This window comes from Rhipicephalus sanguineus, chromosome 2 (assembly GCF_013339695.2).
Source record: "Rhipicephalus sanguineus isolate Rsan-2018 chromosome 2, BIME_Rsan_1.4, whole genome shotgun sequence".
Classification (NCBI taxonomy): Eukaryota; Metazoa; Arthropoda; class Arachnida; order Ixodida; family Ixodidae; genus Rhipicephalus; species Rhipicephalus sanguineus.
In genome coordinates, this window is record NC_051177.1 from 111,543,983 (window position 1) to 111,562,997 (window position 19,015).

At 44.2% G+C, this 19,015-nt stretch overlaps 1 long non-coding RNA gene across 1 annotated transcript in view; it reads left to right on the top strand.

The window, feature by feature from the left end:
* The window catches only part of LOC125757206 (uncharacterized), a 54,693-nt gene extending 46,898 nt beyond the window's left edge, over positions 1 to 7,795 (top strand). The window contains exon 2 of the long non-coding RNA XR_007415142.1: positions 7,597 to 7,795. This is a non-coding gene — a long non-coding RNA (uncharacterized LOC125757206). The remainder of the gene's footprint in view (positions 1 to 7,596) is intronic.
* Positions 7,796 to 19,015: the final 11,220 nt, after the last annotated feature.

Here is a 19,015-nt window from a genome sequence, read left to right on the forward strand (position 1 = left end):
GAATTTTCATGTATATGATAACAGTTCGTACATTTCACGTATATTTTCAAGTGACGAGAAGTTTTAGAATGCGTTAAACCAAATCTCTAACGAAGAACGGAACCTGCAGACTCCTGGCGTGCCTCACAACGAACTCATCTACGCATTTTCATGCCGAATTCACTGTGGAAATGGCGCCTACGGCGAAACATTACGCCAGCGCAACCCATGTTTTGCTAGTATGCGAGTCAAAATATTCTTAAAGGGATTGAGAATCTAATGGCAGTTCTTCGAATGATCTATCGCTAACAACATCACCGTCAACAGTGGAAGCAATAACGATAGAAGACGCAGACACAAACGAAAAAGCAGCTCTTTCACATCGGAGGAAAACAGGCAATTTCCAATCTCATTGCGCCGTTGTCGGCATTTCCTCCAAGCTTTTCTCCAGTTTCGACGAGGGGTGATACGGCGCTGCCGGTGCTCCATTCGAGTGGCCTTATTTGTGCCTTTTTTCGTGTATTCTTTCCGCCGACGTTGTTTACCGTACATTGCAGCGTATGGCGCGAGAATGTTTTCCGCAATACATTTGAAAGAGAATGTGCCCACGCGCAATCATTCTGTGGCGCGCTCCTCCCCGCCCGCGAAACTCTGGATGCGTGAGTTTAGTCTTTAAAGCTAGCAGGCTCCCTTTCGAATAGTGCCGATGAAGTTTTGCACTCAGTAAGATAGCCATGGGGCTTGTTTTTTGTTTGTTTGTTTTTTCGTGTGTGTGTGTGTGTGTGTGTGCGTGTGCGTGCGTGCGTGCGTGTGTGTGTGTGTGCGTGTGTGTGTGTGTGTGTGTGCGCGTGTGTGTGTGTGTGTGTGTGTGTGTGTGTGTGTGTGTGTGTGTGTGTGTGTGTGTGTGTGTGTGTGTGTGTGTGTGTGTGTGTGTGTGTGTGTGTGTGTGTGTGTGTGTGTGTGTGTGTGTGTCAACTTTCCTGCGCTAGAAAAGGGCACGATATAGCACGGAAACAAATGTTCAACTCCTTGCTTATGCATTTCGCAATAAGGCGCTTTATACGCTAGAAAAAAGAACAAAAAGAATGGACTGCAATACACTGAGCTTTATAGACCCTCTTTATAGACGAAAAATGTCCTTTATTTAGGTCAGAATTCCGCGGTGTTTACCGAAAGGTCATGTAATGAACGCATGCTTTTCCCTATTGCTTATACCTACGCAACGGTATTGCCCGTGCGTCCCCTTTCGTAGGGTCGCGTACATGAAGAAAAAGACCATTACTCTATATAAAAGCATAGCTCATGTGCGTGAGCTCTGCGGCTGTCGCGGCAAGATTAAAACAATGAGAGATAAAACTGCACTCTCGCTCAGAACTAGGAGAGCCTTAGCCCGGCAGTAGAGTGAGCGATCGCTCTTCAAAGGGTTCGCAAATAATAAAATATTTATGAAATAATAGTTTGGACGATCAAATTTAGGGTGGTAGGAAATCCGAATTTGAAAAGAAGCCGAGAAGACTAACTTACCACGTTTACGGCACAATTCATCAGTCGCGCCAGCAATAATCAGCACTTAAAGGTGTAGCCAGTTTTCAGCTGCTAGCTGAAATTTCACTTTTGCTCGGCTGTGGCACCCCTGAATTCTTTACGGGTGGTCCAGAAACCGTGTAAGTTCCGTCAATACAGAAATTGATTCGCTTCAACCGACATCGACCTCGGCGGCTCGCCTACGAATCAAAACAGCACTATTGCAACATTTATCAGAATGTACACTCTCTAACTTTTCCACACATTGCATCAATAGTTAAGCATGCAATTTGTAACCGTAGATACATTTATAATAACAGATTCGTGATAAATTTTAAACGAATTCATAAACGAAAAGTCATGCTTTCCTCAGAAATGCTGCGCTTTGCAGCTCTTAATTATCAGTTTTGATCAGCGTGTCTCCCTTCCTGTTTCACGCCTCCCCAAACTCCTTCACCACCGCGGAGAAGCTTGCTAGAGGTTTATATATAACCCAGGCACATTTCTCTGCACGTTTTACTACTCCGCACATTTTACTAAGAAAAAAATCCATGTCTTTGTCTCTGTTGCGAAAGCAAGTTCTTGTTCCTCCGCCGAGCCCAAATGCCTACCGTCATTGTAAAAAGAATGTGTTGTAAAAACAAGCATGCATATACCGCGTACGAAAACTGACTAGAATATAATATCAGCTAAAAAGCTCCTCAAGGTTGCACTGATGGCGTTCACATCGACGGCACTTCTAAACAGCTGCCGGCATTTTATTCGTGTGCCTCTTCCGCATTCTTCCAATCAATACTAGATAATGGCCGCGCGTTTCTTGAATGAGTTCAAACGACGTGTCTGCTCCTTCCTTTTCTACTATTCGCTGGCTCCCCCTTCGTTTTTCCTGCTCGAGAAAAGAAAAAGTGTTCGAACCCTTGCGGATGCGTGAATTACACGGATCCATTTTCAAAATGGTGTTGTCGGCAGGGTGCTTTGCACAATGGTGCGCCAGACATGTAAGCACAGAGCATTATGCTTCTGTGTACCATTTACTAGAGGCCTCGAGGGATACCTGCTTCCATCGAAGGAGTCGTCCCGCAGGTTATCCCATTTTAGATGGTCCTTCTACGTATGTCAGTCGAGAAGTATTACAAAACAGATTGCAGTCATTTGTGGTGGTTTTATTAGGTCGTACTTTTCAGTATTAATATTTCAGCTGTTCGTTCTATATCTGTATGATTGGTTCGCAGGGTCAGATGGTTATTAAAGATTTCCCATTTCGTTCTGTTTCTAATAAACCAGCGATGTTAAAATCGGGGACAAATGAAGCGTATATATTCTTTCAAGCGATGCTGAATGTGACAAGTACTCATGTCTTAGATTAACTGTATGGTTGACGACGCTTATTTACAAATCGTAATGTCGCACGAGCCCCTTGTAAATATAGCTATCGCGTTCTGAATTGCTTTTCTGAAGCAATCTTTTATAGTTTACGTTCTCTTTACAAATCAAAGTTCTCATTTGCCATTGTCGTCAACAACTACTTGGCTCTTAAGCAGAGTGCATATTTTTTTAAATCCTTAATTATCAGTCAGCAATTCTGGTGTCACCGTAATACACGTTTGGCCACATGGTCGTGCGTTCTGCAGTAGCGAAAAACAGGCTGCAGCATTGTTTTCATCTCCTTTGATCCGTCAGAGGAATCTCGAATGCTTAAAACTAAAGATTATACCGAAGCAAGGCAAGAAACTCACGTAATATCTGGTTATTTCATTTTATCATAGGATGTCTATTCTAAAGTTCGCTGCAACTGTACAAGAATTCATATAACTTCACGCTATATCTCCGGCTTTTCATCGCTGGTTATCTTTCATCCACTGTTATGAACCAACTCACCCGACTAGCAATGTGTATCTTCGTGTCTTTTCATTACACGCGCATTTTGAACTTCCTCAAGTTGACGTTTTAACGAACTAGCCCATCTAGCAGCTCTTTCTTTTTCTATTAGCCGAAGTATTAGTGGCAGTCTTTTAACGAAATCCGGGATTCTCAACTAGAAAACAAGCTACTCCGCTTGATAGCCACGCCAGTCTACAACTTCTCTACATGCAAAACACACGAAAAGGGATTGTACAGGCGACGTAAAAGAAAATGGATTCACCAAGAAGCACTGTGGCTACGCCATCTCTACATCTCCGAATGCATCTTTAGCCGTTACGACGTCGTCACTTCACATCAACATGAAAACACCGAAAAAAGACCTGCCCATTCTGGAAACATTCCTCTAGCAGTTTATTGTCATGGGCACTGATCCATTCCAACGAGGTGCAAGCAATCTTTGTTATCATTTTGCTCGCTGACGCATTCTGCTGGGCACCTTCACATTGCATTGACCCGCTATTTAGAGTTGTTCATAGCCAGAAGTAAGTGTGCAGCATTTGTGTCCAGGACCAACCTAACTTGTCTCTACTGTGTTCTATTTTTATCATCCACCATTCGCTGCAACGCCTGATCCCGGTGAGCCAACACGCAGCATGAGTATGACGAGGAAGGAAGCGGTGCAGTCTTCAAACTTATTACACAATATGCGCGGTGTGCGAGAGATGACGGAATGCTGATGAGAGGCCACGGCAAGCACCGCGCCAATGCCAATTTTATTCCCAGCGTGTTGTAAGGGTCTTACAAGGTGAAATATCCGATGCTTAAGAAGTGTCGGGGAAAATAAGGTCACGGGTAAGGAGGAAGCCACGCAGCGCTTAGGCAAGGCTCTTTCGCTAAAAGCCCATCCATTGTGGCCATGCTAAGCCATCCAACCGCTGCCATTAGGGTTAACACAATACGCGCTAACAGCGTTGGAGTGTTCTGAGTGCCTTTTCATGGCGTCATTCTCGGCCCCCCATAATGAGATATTACTGGGCACTGTACTTGACGCCATCGAGTAAGTGAAAACAGAAGAGATAGATATATATTGAGAATAATGTATGGCATTAGCAGAGTTTGGCTCAAGCCCGACTCCACTCGCATTTAACCCTCATATATTGATGCACAAAATTACAATGACTTTGCTTTTTGACTGCCCTAAGCAGGTCTCCGCAATACTGCATACGAGGAAGTCCTATCTTGTTATTCAACGAGCTCGGGCAAACAGGAAGAAGTGACATCGCTGCGACGATCACTATCGGTTTTCACCATAGATAAGGAAATATACATTACAAGAAATAATAATTCTGAGGAATGAATGACATTACTCCACGAAAACATCTGTCTACACGTATTAGATCATTATATTGAATAATTATAAGAAATAATCATTGTCAGAAATGAATGAGATTACTTCACGAAAACAACTGCCTGCACGTATTAAATAATCATATTCAATAATATCACCAAGCTATCCTTATATTGTGCCGTAGAAACTTCATATTCGACAAGAACATTCTGAAATAAACACTGGGGTGCTATACGAAAAAAGCAACATAATTGCATAACATTTTCTGCGCAATATAAGCTGCACAAGTGTTCTAGTTATACGCAAGTATACGTATACGTTGATTGTGCATGCAATATATGTGGTTGAGTGCCTGCAAGATGGCAAACTCTGTGAAATCAGTTCATCGCCTCTTTCAAACCTTTTTTTTTCCGTAGCACTGCGGTAAAGTTAGAGTTCGGCAACGTTTATGAGCTGTTGCTTTTTCACTCGAAGAATGCTCTAGAAGCTTATCCAAAGGTTATTACAAAAATACCCAAAAAGTAAGAACATCGAAGGAAAACCTTTCATGTTTTTTATAAAGAGTCACTTGTTTCTTTTTTTTTTTCTTATACTGCCAATTTTCCAGGATCTGTTCGACGTACTTTTAAATCTTGAGGCCCGAATGAATTCCCCTATTTCTGTTGGGGAAACAGTCAATGCATTGGCGAAAATTACACATGACTGACTAAATTTCTTGGGCTTCTTGGGGTGTCTTACACTGTCTGGAAAGGTGTAATTGCGTAAAACTTGGCCCCAGACAACACGCTGTACATCGGGGAATAATCCGTGAAAGCGCTGCAAAGTATCAGCGATTGTCCTGTGAGAAGCTGCTTCAATATTATTCTTTATTGATTGCGGCATGCACGCCATGCGATGTCGATTCTTTCTTATTGCTATTTCAGGGCTTTCGCGTGTAGGATCCGCACACTGCTTTGTGTTTGCTACATCTATATCTTCAGTATCATGGTCGTGCGGCTTTGCTGGAATTCTGTTTTAAGGCTGTCTTAATTTTTCAACTGTCAGCCGCACTTATCAGACCACCTTAGGGGAGAAGGGGGTATTGTAGAATGGAAGAAAGTTGAGTAGCCCTATTCAAGTACATATTAACATTACAACTTGTTGTTGCGGAACAGGACTAACCATATGCACAACTTTCGCACATTGATGCATATAAATGCACGAAACAGCATGCGACGACAGTCTATGACAGCCTGGAAAGGAACAAAGAATGTACACAAGATTGTCACTATCATCGCCATGCTTCATGAGCAATATAATTTAGAATCGAATATTAAGAAACTGTCGTTAAGATACTAACGTGTGTGCCTGATTTGCACTCACCGTTCTTTTTTTTTTTTACACATGTACAGGAGGAAATCCTCTTCCAGCTGTCTCAAGTCGCTCCTCTTTTGTCCTAGCTGATTCTATGCTATGTCTGGAAATGTCTGACTTTTACCAAATTACCCGATTTCCTGCCGTCTTCAACTGTACTGCCCGTTCTCTTGGAATCAGATCTGTGACTATATAATCCGCCACAGTTTATTACATGACCTGCTGACTTGAGGAGATAATGATTATCGGTGTGAGCGGCAAAGCGGACACGTGTATTACGTCACAAGGTTATTTGATACCAAAAAAATCACAGCATATCCACGGAGTGAATGATGATGAGTGGGCGAAGCTGCGGAGGTTCGTCGGTAAACCGTGAATCTTCCGTGAATTCTGCCCAGTACATCATCACCGACGTGAGATCGGGCGCGTTTATACTAAAGGTTCGATGAGTTATGACGACTTGCAGCGCACTTTAATTTTACATGTACGCTGTGAATTTTCATTGTTTAGAAAACCATTGCTTAGAAAACATCTGGCGTCTTTCGTTAAGCAGCTGGCGTCTTTTCGTTTTGCTTTAGAAACATCCGGCGTTCTTTCGTTTTGCTTTTACAAAACATCTGGCGTCTTTTGTTGGTTTATTTCATCAATCAACGGCGTTTTGAACAAAATTTTTATTGTTTAATCACGCACAGGAGAAATCTCACCAGGCACTACCTTGGAGGTAAAGAATGGCTGCTAATGGGAATGAGAGACAGAAGAAGTCGGCTTTTAGCTAACGCTGCGAATTTTTTATTGTTCAACAACGCACAGGAAAAATCTCCCACCGGCACCACCTTGCAGGTCAAAGCGTAAGACTTGTTACATACTACGCTACGAGGGACGAACGGGTGCCGCTATAAGGAGCTTCGCCCCTAAAAAAATCACAGCATATCCACGGAGTGAATGATGATGAGTGGGCGAAGCTGCGGAGGTTCATCGGTAAACCATGAATCTTCCGTGAATTCTGCCCAGTACATCATCACCGACGTGAGATCGGGCGCGTTTGTACTAAAGGTTCGATGAGAGTTATGACGACTTGCAGCTCACTTTAATTTTACATGTACGCTGTGAATTTTCATTGTTTAGAAAACCATTGCTTTAGAAAAATCTGGCGTCTTTCATTAAGCAGCTGGCGTCTTTTCGTTTTGCTTTAGAAACATCTGCGTTCTTTCGTTTTGCTTTTACAAAACATCTGGCGTCTTTCGTTGGTTTATTTCATCAATCAACGGCGTTTTGAACAAAATTTTTATTGTTTAATCACGCACAGGAGAAATCTCACCAGGCACTACCTTGGAGGTAAACAATGGCTGCTAATGGGAATGAGAGACAGAAGAAGTCGGCTTTTAGCTAACACTTACACTTCTACTTCTCCTAACGTTTCCTACTGGAACATGCCAATGGCTGCTAATGGGGAATGAGAGACAGAAGAATTTGGCTTTTGCCCCGCCACGGTGGTCTAGTGGTTATGGCGCTCGACTGCTGACCCGCAGGTCGCGGGATCGAATCCCGGCCGCGGCGGCTGCATTTTCGATGGAGGCGAAAATGTTTGAGGCCCGTGTACTTAGATTTAGGTGCACGTTAAAGATCCCCAGGTGGTCGAAATTTCCGGAGCCCTCCACTACGGCGTCTCTCATAATCATATCTTGGTTTTGGGACGTTAAACCCCAGATATTATTATTATTATAAGAATTCGGCTTTTAGTTAACGCGCACGCTGCGATTTTTTTATTGTTCAACAGCGCACAGGAAAAATCTCCCACCGGCACCACCTTGGAGGTCAAAGCGTAAGACTTGTTACATACTACGCTACGAGGGACTAACGGGTGCCGCTATAAGGAGCTTCGCCCCTAAAAGCTCGCGGGAGCATTAGTGATGGATCTATCAGACTGTATAACTATAGGTTTTTAGGGGCGAAGCTCCTTAAGGCGGCACCCGTTCGTCCCTCGTAGTCGTAGTCGTAGTCGTAGTAGTCGTAGTGCGTAACCAGTCTTACGCTTTGACTTCAAGGTGGTGCCGGTGGGAGATTTTTCCTGTGCGTTGTTGAACAATAAAAAATTCGCAGCGTGCGCGTTAACTAAAAGCCGAATTCTGTCTCTCATTCCCCATTAGCAGCCATTGGCATGTTCTAGTAGGAAACGTTAGTAGAAGTAGAAGTGTAAGTGTTAGCTAAAAGCCGACTTCTTCTGTCTCTCATTCCCATTAGCAGCCATTGTTTACCTCCAAGGTAGTGCCTGGTGAGATTTCTCCTGTGCGTGATTAAACAATAAAAATTTTGTTCAAAACGCCGTTGATTGATGAAATAAACCAACGAAAGACGCCAGATGTTTTCTAAAAGCAAAACGAAAGAACGCCAGATGTTTCTAAAGCAAAACGAAAAGACGCCAGCTGCTTAACGAAAGACGCAAGATGTTTTCTAAAGCAATGGTTTTCTAAACAATGAAAATTCACAGCGTACATGTAAAACTAAAGTGAGCTGCAAGTCGTCATAACTCATCGAACCTTTAGTATAAACGCGCCCGATCTCACGTCGGTGATGATGTACTGGGCAGAATTCACGGAAGATTCACGGTTTACCGATGAACCTCCGCAGCTTCGCCCACTCATCATCATTCACTCCGTGGATATGCTGTGATTTTTTTCATGACACGCATATGCAGATACGGCTTTCATATCCTGCGATCGTGCATGTGCCTATTTATGCCGTGTTTTCCTTTTTATTTAGCGGCCCTCGCCGCTTAATGTATGGCGGGAGTCTGTGCTTGCGCATGTTATACAATATATTACGGGCTACGCACCAATTTTCTCTCTAATCAACCGCATAGTTTTTGCTTGGTTTTAACGTTACGTCAAACGTTTGTTTGTTTCATCGTAGGCATCACTAGTTAAGCAGTTTATAACTATGCAAGCTTCTCTGTTCGCCTCGATGCGTCGGTGCCATTCATCATTACGTAGTCGACGTGATGATATTTATTGCGACGTCAAATGCACCCGTTACGTCCCTATAGGAGGTAATGTTTTGTTACTGTGCAATCCCCGGAAACCATTCTATGGCGTTATTATTCTTAACAGCTTCGTTCATCACAGCGCAAAGCGTTGCGACAGGCGGGATTAATTATGAACGTGTCACACCGACAGTTTGCCAATGCTGTTTAAGTTATTTGGCGAAAAACTGGAAGTGCAGTTATTATTGCCCTATGGGTGGATTCATCCTAACTTCCTGATATCCGGAAGCAACGCAGCTGCTCTTTATTTCGCGGCAAAGTTATCGAGCTTCCGTAACGGTGTTGAGAACATACAGGACTAACCGAGCGCGTTTGCCATAACGTCGCTGATTATTTTTATTTTTTTCTCATTACGCGCATTTGCATGGTGTACGCGTTTTCTTCTAGTTGGGATCCAACGAGATATTAGCACTTGGGCGAGTGCGATACTCAAGCTGCCAGGATGGCCGCCGACGAGGCATGTAGGGCGTAGCACTTCCCGCCGACGAATTAGGCTCCTTCTGCGCCCAGTACATGGTGGTGTCAGAGGAAGCACTTAATGCTGCGCGTGCAACAATTTCCTGTTTGCCAGCCACCGTATGTACGAGCCAAGCGAAAGCATCCCTCTCCCTCCGTTACATAGATCGCCCCCACCCAACTTTCCCTAATCTTGCAGACACTCGATGTTGTCCGTTCGTTTGCGCGAGAGAAACGCTGACGTTTCATTCGCCACGACCACCCCGAGAGGATGGCTGTGCTGACGGCCCCGCGCAGCAGTTTACTTCTTATTTTATATTTATTATTTTTGGTGCCGCTGAAGTGAACCAGTTGCCCGGACAGTACGTGAAACTAATACACAGCAATGTGCTATTAACCTGCCATGCATGTCGCTTTGATTACTCCACGTGCCCAGGACGCATTCAGTATTGAGCGCCTCTCGTTTCATTTGGGAGTGACGAAATAGCCAGTTTCCGCCCCGTCCACAAAGCAAACAGCTACAAAAGCTCTTCATTACTGGTTGACATTTGCTAACAGCGCAGTTCCGTTATAGAAAAATGAGGGTTTCATTCATCACATATTAAATAAATCCCATTCTCCTTGTGTACGATCCGGTGTCGCAGAAAGCACTTTCACACGCGTGCGGGTTACTTTGGTTGCATGCATGGCTAATTAATATCTGTACGGTAATATACCAACTCATTAAGATGTGGGTAGTTACGAAGCAACCCAGAAAAGCGGCTTACAATGAGTTAGGTACTTAGCTTACCGCCTTTAAATGTTTCAGGAGATAGAGAGGTTCTGAGGAGTGCTTTTACGAACAGCCGCCATTTATATACTCTACCCGATCTGGCCCGACTCTTGCAAATGATACACATCTTATATTATACCTAACTATGGAATGCATATGTTTGCAAGAAGCTAGGTAGATCGCGTGTCTTCTTTTTTCCACAGATGTGGTCATTATAGCATTAGTAAACGTACACCAAGCGTAATATTACGTGACACAAAACACGCCTATACGCAGTAAATCAATTATCTATGCGCCTACCAGTGCGTACGCTGATATACACCTGCAGTTCTATGACCACTCAATGTCAGAACTTCACTATAGCTCGCAGTAGGTGCGCTGCTGAACCAAAGGCCGCGGGTTCGATTTCGGCCGCGCCGGTCACATTTTGATGGAGGTGAAATGCTAGACGGCCGTGCAATGTGCAATCCCAGTCCGCGTTAAAGAACATCCGATTTTCGAAATTTCCGGAGTCCTCCGCTACGGCATGCCCCAGATCCATATCTTGGTCCTGGTCTGTAAAACCGCCAATATTAAGTCAAATTATTACAACGAAATGGCCTTTATAATGAGCCTTTATAATGACCTGCATATATAATGAACGAAATGGCCTGAAATGGCCTGCATTCGGCTATGCTATACTATTTTTACGTAGCCTCAAATATTCCTACCATCACGGTTATTACGGCACGGGAAGGTTACACCTGCCTAATGAAGTATTTGGAAGGTCACAAACATTTCATTACAAAGTCCTTTGGTTGTGTAGGTTACCGATAGCACTTCATTCTACGGAGCTTCAGAGCGCACCACCCTGGTGGGAGGAGTTTGATACCGTTGAATACGAAAAGACCCACACGTACTATCGCGCTCAGTGTGAGCAACACGCCAGCGCGTGGCTAAGCGCACTGCCAGGTTGGGTAGTGGCGCCCATTGTGGCGTATTTTCGAGTTATCTGGAGAGAGCTTTGCTGTTCTTGCAAGAGCGCACCGTCCCGACTTCCTTGCTTTCACCTTCGAAGCTATCTTATTCGAAGTTGATATCATGACAGAACAAATGGATGGCGAGCGTGAAACCAAATACAGGTGATGCGCACTGGCAAGAATGGCCAAAGCCTATCCCTGATAACTCGGAAACATGCCGCCATTGGCGCCGCTGTACAACCGACATCAACCGTACAGTGCGCTTGACCGCGCGCTCCCGCGGTGCAGCTCATACCGAGCGCGATAGTACACTTAGTCTCATCAGCAGCTAACGACCGTCCATGTGCATTCGATTATCCGTGTAAACGATTCCGCTCATCCTCTTTGAGTGACCCAAATTCCCTAAGGCATTTACATATGAAAGCACTATTTGCATTTCGTAAGAGCGCTTAGGCCTTGCCATCGCTTCCTCTCCTGGCTCGTTACTCGGCACTCAAAAGTCAACTTTCTTTGATCTGCTCACATTTCCTGTGTCACGCATTATTCATTCCTTTTAATGCATGTACAGCGCCACGAGTGTTTGTGGAAGCATTTGGTTAGCGAAAACACTCGTATGTTATTTGTCCTACGCTATAGCAGAGGGCTAATGGGAATCAGTTTTGCAAAGCTGCGAGTTCAGTTGGCTGTGGTTTATCATATTCAGTGTCCCTCAGTGTCCAGTGTCATGTTCAGTGTCTTGGTAAATATGCACGAAAGAGTGAACGCCCCGTAAAGGCGTTGCTCCCAGGGATGCTTCCAATGGTGCACCAGCATTAAGTTTTATGCAACTTCGAGGATTCTTCTTTTTCTTGGCGCGGTCGCCACGGTGGTCTAGTGGTTATGGCGCTCGACTGCTGACCCGAAGGTCGCGGGATCGAATCCGGGCCGCGGCGGCTACATTTTCGAGGGGGGCGAAAATGTTTGTGGCCCGTGTACTTAGATTTAGGTGCACGTTAAAGAACCCCAGGTGGTATAAAATTCCGGAGCCCTCCACTGCGGCGTCTCTCATAATCATATCGTGGTTTGGGGACGTTAAACCCCAGATATTGTTATAGTAAGATTCTTTTTTGTCTGATATACCTGCGTCGTGCTTCCATTGTAGCTTTGGCGCTGCATTCGGGGAGATTACAACTTTTTCCTTTTTTGAACGTTATTCTCTGACTCCCTAAAAACTGATTTGACGCGTTAAAAGAAGCCTTGAGAAAGCTGTAGGCCTGCAGTTGTTTGAATGAGTTTTTTTATTATTATTATTGCGGTAGAATTAAGCGCTCACTTCCTTGGCCTAATGCCTTTGTTGCGCTTTGCTATGTCTAAGCATCTGCGCACGTGCCTCAGTTTTCAAAAGGAAACGTTTACTGACAAATACAATCTCCTGGCGTATAAGATGTGAATAAAGTACGTACGCGAGGAAGGAAACGTGGTTGCATTAAATGCACGTAAAACGGGGCATACAGCAACTCACCTTATAGCAATCGGTTTGATCGAAAGCAACCGAAACGATGCACAGCTCTATGGCAGTCTGCTAAGAAATGACAAACTAAGAATATCAATATATGCATATACACTCCGAACATTGCCGTTTGCCAACGAAACAAGCCTGAATAGCGTAAGGACTTTATCCTAAATTGTTGGCGCATTGATTGTTGTCTGAGTGGCGCTGCGGCCACGCCTATCAATTCAGGTAGACAAGGCGTTAGCTCGAACTGAAATAATAATAAAATAAATCGTACGCTTGATGGCGCGCAGGTAGGGGCCCCGTTATAAAGGCGACGCTCATAGCATCCATCAATGGATCCATCAGAATCAGCAGATTGTCTTAAGTGTACGATCAGGACAAGTAGCCCGGCAAAAGGAATTGCTGCTTAAATCTAGCCCAACTACACGCGTGTAAAAAAACAAAATGAAATCTATAATATCTGGGGTTTAACGTCCCAAAACCACGATATGATTATGAGAGACGCCGTAGTGGAGGGCTCCGGAAATTTCGACCACCTGGGGTTCTTTAACGTGCACCTAAATCTAAGTACACGGGCCTCAAACATTTTCGCCTCCATCGAAAATGCAGCCGCCGCGGCCGGGATTCGATCCCGCGACCTTCGGGTCGGCAGTCGAGCGCCATAACCACTAGACCACCGTGGCGGGGCCAAAATGAAATCTAGAAGAAGGCAATTTCGTAAAGAAAGTTATATAAAAGTAATAAACTGGTCGCGGTCGACTCATTTACGAATAGTCAAACTTATTAGCGCTCGGCTAGGATAGCTACACAAGACCGGCCCAGTTGAAAAAATTGAGTGATAACCAAAGTGATTTGGTGGAAAGCTGGAGTAAGTGAGCACTACATTGACGATAAGTACTCGAAGGAGTAATTGAAAGCTGTAATACATGTCACTCAATGTGCTTTCTTTAAGTGGTACCTTCACCGCTTTTTTCGTAAAAGATGCCCGCACAAGAGCATAATGCACTTGCTACCACGGCGCTTGATATTTGCATAATGTTTTTGCCGAGTTTTGTACTTGTATTTCAGCACATTTTTGTGAGCTTATGTAATTTGCAATTTCTAACACGTTGATGTTCAGACTGCCATGTTTTGGGGCTCAACATCTTGAGCGATGCAGAGGCGACATTAGGGGTCAGATTCTTATTGTTATCGCGGTCGATGAGTTCGGCGCAGGAAGAATCAATGAAATAGGTTCATTCCAGTATCCACGAAATAATAAAAATATTCATAAATGTAAAGATGTTCCATGGACGGCACTCCGCGACAACGTGCAATGGCGACAGTCAAGGCGGTGCACGGACTTCCAGCACGAGCGGCGATATTTCAGAAAGGAGCCGAAAAGGACAACCCACAAGAAAGCCCTGGAGAGGACGACCCATTACGGAGTTCCAAGGCTTCGCGGCAATAAATATCTTCGACCACCATGTATTTTAAGAATTTTTAAGTGCAGAATCATTAACGGCAGAATCTCGTGTCCATTACGCTGTAGACAACTGCTCGTGCGTCTTATTTGGTAGCTTTCTTATTTTTTTCAGGCATCGTTTTCTCCATTTCTCTTTTCGTTGTTCTTGCACAGATGAAAAGAGCCGTTCCACTCTCGCCTAAGCAGGGAAGATATCGAGTCACTCAAGCTCCGCGGAGGTTTCTATCAGCTGAACCGTTATGTGAATAATAATATAAAACGACTCACTTTCAAAACATCCCCAGTGTTGAGATGGATGATCTCGCGTTGGAAGAACAGTTGTAACTGAATCGTTAGTCCGAAATGGAGATGAGAGGTTCGATCAATGAGAATAAAAAAATGAGGAGGGGGATGATCATTTGTTCAGCGATGCGAACCTAAAGTTGCGTGGCTTTGATTTGCCAAAAAGTAGATTTCTCTTTGAGCTATATGATAGACACTATGAGGGTTCTCCGTGTTCAATAATGGGTTGAAGTTCAATTTGCTCTCAGAAGGTCGATTATCCTCATGAAGACTTGTTCATCATTTTTTCTACGCCTGCGTAATGCAGCACTCGGTTCATGTAGTCACTCTCCCTAACTTCATTTCTTCGTTAACGTGGTCGTCTCTATATCAATCAATCTTGTCGTCCCAGTTCAGGAACAATCTATAACATTTCTTTATATCCCACTTCAGTTTGGCTTTTTCTAAGCTATATGTTTTGTTTTTTTTTTATTCTGCTGCAACCTCATTTCCTGGATTTAAATTTATATAGGCTTTCAACTTGCGCGGATGTATTTTACTTGATGACCCTATACTCGTACCTTATCCACCAACAAAGGCAAGCTTTCATTCATTCATTCTATCACTCATTCATTCGTGCATTCATTTCTTCATTCATCAGATTACAGTCGATTACTGCGCATCGGCAAACGTAAGCTGCTCAATAGGGACTGAGGCATTGCTAAAAAAAGGTACATCGTCCTTTTTTTTTTTTGATGAACAAGGTTTGCCTTGTCCATCTGTCTGTCCAGTCCGCACATCCATTGGACCGTTCCGTTACGCTGAGGACGTTCCTTGTCATTATAGACAACATACCGAGTGGCGCGTAGTGCCGTAATGACAAGCACCCACATTACCAGAGTGTTGCCAATAGCAAGACTTCTGTTGAACCGCTTGCCCCAAGATTTGAAAGCGTGTCAGTTCATCGCAGTCATCAACGCGCGGTCGTACAGCGGTTCTTGCAAGAAATAGGTACAAGGCTCCGCGCTGCACACAGACTGAGAGTTTTAGCGTCAGTGCCTGAGAGAGAGAGATAAAAGCGAAGGAAAGGCAGGGAGGTTAACGAGGTTGCAGCCGGTTTACTACCCTACACGGGGGGAGGGAGAAGGGGAGAGTATTTCGGAAGCCGGAAGGAGCATGATTGCAGTAGAAAAGCATTACAATACGCACAATGCACAAAAATAGTGGCGGAGAATAGTGGACACACGGCACCCGACCTTTGCTATATTACCTTTCGGTTCTTGCCGGTGGTTTTCTTTAGATTGTTTTAGCTTTGACATTGGTTTATTAATAACACTCTGATCGTGCCCTCAACCAGTCATGTTGAGGGCCGTCATACAGTTACTTCCAAAAATTACTGTAGTCGGATACAACTTCAGAAGTCCGGAGAGGCCCCGCTCTGACGACCGAAGCGCGGTAACCGATCGCCTCCGCGGCTAAAGTATTCCCTCTCGTGCGTTTGGCGACATGCTACGAAGGCGGAGTCACCGGTCGTCCTGCTCGTGACGTCAGTCTAGAGTGCGCGCCCATTGGTGCAGGCTTGTGTGCATCCGCCTTTGAGGAGGAAATGATGCGGACTTGTAAAGTTGTATTTGATTATAGAGTAGGCAATAACGCTATTATGTGTGGGTGCTTCAAGTATGGTAATTGAGCCAGCACAAGAATGGTAATTAGTGCATGGACTCGACTAGACTTTTTATATCCGAAGTTGGGTAATTGACACTCAGCTAAACTCGTTCCTTTTCATATGAAATGGCTTTGTGGCAGTAAGTTTGACTTTCCTCAGCAAAAAGTTGCGTTACAAGTGCAAAAAGGCCCAGCTTTTCCGCATGCCCTCGGGGTGTTTCCGTCTTGCGTTTTAGCAACGTTCAGCATCTTCGAAATTTGACCGAATTTAAGACAATCAGCAGATTGTCTTAAACCAACATCAGTCAAATCCTTCCACGACACGTCACTCCCGTTGTATCATCGTGATCGCATAGGAATTTGCTCTTGTAGTCTCAGTATGAAACACTGTGTGAATACCTGAGAGATCAGGCACATTGTTGCCCAGGCAACGTATTCGTTGACGCAACATTCCGGGAGTATCAAGCTGTGAGAAATGGTATCGGCATTCCTCATTGTATCCTATAAGCTGAACTGTACCGTTGAATATTTCTAAAGGCGCGGTTCCATCAAACAATAGTTCACCTAGAAGACACGTCCGACGATGGGAGATTAAGGGAAGGTGAGAACACCTTATCTTCATTAATTGTCTGACGCTGCGAATTTGTAAAACAGCACGCAGGTTGGAGAAAAGGGGTTTTCGAAAGAATGCAGGAAGAAACAAAATTTTGATACTTGGCAATTACATTTAAAAATCGCAACAGCGCTCGAAGATATCTGTGCAATATTCGCCGTTGCTTATTATGGGGTACTCGTGTTATCTTTCTGGCGCGACATACGTGAACCAACTTTTTAATTAATGAACTTCGACGGACTGCAATTGTGAAGAAGAAGAAGACGCATTGCCTGAACATTCTTCTAAGCAGGCAATATAAACAGTGCCTGGTGGAATCAAAATAAATAACGCCTAGGAACCACGAAGCGCGCTATTTTTTTTTCTTCTGCTTGCCTTGACACTTCTAAGCCTGATTAATGCATCGGGTTCCTCGTTAACACTTCATCCTGTAACTTCCGATGGCAGGTGTCATTCTTCAAACTTATTCGGTGCCCCTGACGGCACTAGGCAATTAATGTTCTCCTAAATTAGAAGTGAGGCAGACCCCGATTCTTCCACCTAATATATTGCGAGGGGAGGCTGGACCACTCGAACGCAGTAAATTTTATTGCGTATTCAAAGGTCTGCCCTAGAGATGAAGCTGCCTGGAATAAGGCGAACAAAACGAATCAACCTCAATGGAGACCTGCACCATTTTTCACTAATTCTCTGACGCAGTCGACCGTCAAGGCACCAATAATAGAGAGACGCGCTTAATTCTGCTGTCTCTCCTTTGATTTTCTGACGTTATTATTTTGACTGCTTTTGCTTTTCAAGGGACGAGTGTTACTGACGCATATAAAATGGTACGTCTTCTTTTTTATTTAAATAAAAAATAAATTAAGGAGTTATTGTCGTCACTGCTTGGCGATGGCTACCCCGTTCCAGTTGGTTGTTAGGATAGAAAAAAGTTAAGAAACAAAAATTACACATATACATATATTCAGTTCTACATTTCGTAAGTACAAAAGTTCTCGCTTGAATAGAGCACTCATAAAAATGCACTGCACACTTTCAATGTAGTCCGCTGAATATTCATCCCAAATATTAGTGTGTTCAAAAAAACTTTGAAGCACCTTAATTGCTTTGCGATTTATCCGAGATGGCCATGGGCCTAGAATTTTCGCCAACAAGAACGTTCGCTCCGAGTCGAACGAGTGGAGTTCCTGATCAAGTTCGCGTCTATGTGTCATGTGCTTGAGACGGTCAAGTAACAGATGATCCACATCCTCGTCGTTGTGGCCGCATGAACATGATGACGATGGCGCACGCTGAATCTCTAATAAAAAACGCCAGGCCTGCGCGGAAAGCGCAGCACAGTCACAGCGAAAGCTGGAAGAGCGGCTTTTCTAGATCCCGTTATAAACTCTCTTGTGGCTACTAATACAAGTACATTAGCAACGTACCCACTACGCCACAGATCATAATTTTTGGGAAGTTGGGAAGCACCCACCACGACATTATTCGTTATTTTGAGGAGAAGCGAGGCACCACCTGTAAGCCATTATGTGCACTTTGTTATTGCGGTGGTTGATGACGATGAAGAATTATGGCTGAGCCCTTTGTAATAGGTTGAATGCTTTAAACGACCCACTAGTTACGTAATTCATATTGTGTGACGGCCCGTCGTTATTTAACTGTCCCACCACGCTTTATAACATACGTTAACCAGAGAAACGGAGAGCGAGAGAGAGAAGGAATTAACTTTATTGAGAGCCTGAGGAAATGGATCATGGGAGCCTTATGGGCTTCCTTGGCAACCAATAGAAGTGCACTTGCCAGGAACCCACTACGCTATAAATCATCATAATTTTTGTGAAGTAGGGAAGCAGCCACTATGCAATTTTTCGTCATTCTGCGGAGAACCGTGGTACACTCTAAACACCTGTAAGGCATTATGTACACTTTGTTGATGCTGTGGCTGATGACGATGAAGAATTATCCTAGAGGCCTTTGTAATGGGTTGGAAGCACTCAACAACCCACTCGTTGTGCAATTTTCATTGTGTGACGCCCGGTTACAGAATTCGCGTTTGTGTGACGCCTGGTTATTTTACTCTTCTACCACACAACATTACACATGTTAATGTGGTTCCTTCCCGACGTGAAGCCTGTGTGGGGTCTTTTTGCAACGCAGTTTCAAGCACCGGCATAGCCCTGAGGTAGAAGAACACTGGGCTCCCACGCCAAGGGCCCAGGTTC